Consider the following 1,276-nt stretch of genomic DNA (forward strand, 5'->3'; position numbering starts at 1 on the left):
CAGACAGACAGACAGACAGACAGACAGACAGACAGACAGACAGACAGACAGACAGTAGAGCTTACAGACAGCTGTTTCAGCGTTTCCCAGTTCCCGTGCCCACTTGACCCTCACTGATGACTTTCGAAATGTTTGTGCAACACTTCCTCCATCAGCAGACAGCTGATCACCAGCTCCTGTGGCACAACCGTTTGGCGGGAAGGACTTCCGTAGCGAGCCACCACCCCAACAAACACAATAAAGAAGAGACCTAGATCTAACCCTAACCCTGACCCAACTCCTGCCCCTACCATTATCTCTACCCCTACCCTATCCCTATCCTTACCCCAAACCCTAACTCTAACCCTCTATTCTATTCTCTTTCATAGTGGTCGGTCGTTTCGGAAGTCCTGCTTTTTTTCAGTTTTAGTAGATGTTTTACGGCACTCGCAACTGCATAAGGTCATATGAGCGCCAGAAGATTAGAGGTGTTACAAGAGAGTAACAAACATAAAAAAGAAGGGGAGATAAGGACGACAGATGTTTCATAGGAAAGAAGAAGCAAACCACACCAGAGCACCCGCCAACCACCCACGTACAGCAGTTTGGCGCTTCGCTGTCGCATACAAGACGCGGGAGACCCGAGTTCGATTCCTGAATAGGACAAATTTTTTAATCGAGAATCTCGGTCTTTCTGCTAGGATGTTGTATCCCCCTCTCAGCCCGGGTTGGTCCTGACAGGCTGGGTCGGAAGACCGCCTCTCCTGAATGATCTAAATGTGTGTAGATGGGGGTGTTTGCTTATTTGAGTAAAGAGAAACACTTCGACAAAATGATAGACATTTAGAGCAGGAGAAAATTAAGACAGAAACAGAAACAAGAGAGTGAAAGGAAAGAAAAAAGGGAGGACTTCCGTAAAGAGCGACCACTTTGAGACAGAGTAGAACAGAGGGGTAGAGGTATGGGTAGAGTTTAGAGGTTTAGGTTTTGGGGTAGGGTAAGGGTTAGTGTTTGGGGTAGGGTTAGGGTTAGTGTTTGGGGTAGGGTTAGAGTTAGTGTTTGGGATAGGGTTATGGTTGGGGTTTAGGGTTGGGTTAGGGTCAGGTCTCTTCTTTATTGTGTTTGTTGGGGCGGTCGCTCGTTACATAAGTCCTTCCAAGAAAAGAGATCTGCCAGTGGCCCACATCAACTACCAAGTGGGCGTGAAAACAAACATCAACACTAAGAAACAAAAATAAACTTACTGCAGCCGTTTCATCATTTCCTAGATCTTGTTCCCAGTCCATTTGGGTCCCCC

The sequence above is a fragment of the Aplysia californica genome, unplaced genomic scaffold (genome assembly GCF_000002075.1).
Source record: "Aplysia californica isolate F4 #8 unplaced genomic scaffold, AplCal3.0 scaffold01125, whole genome shotgun sequence".
Taxonomy (NCBI): Eukaryota; Metazoa; Mollusca; class Gastropoda; order Aplysiida; family Aplysiidae; genus Aplysia; species Aplysia californica.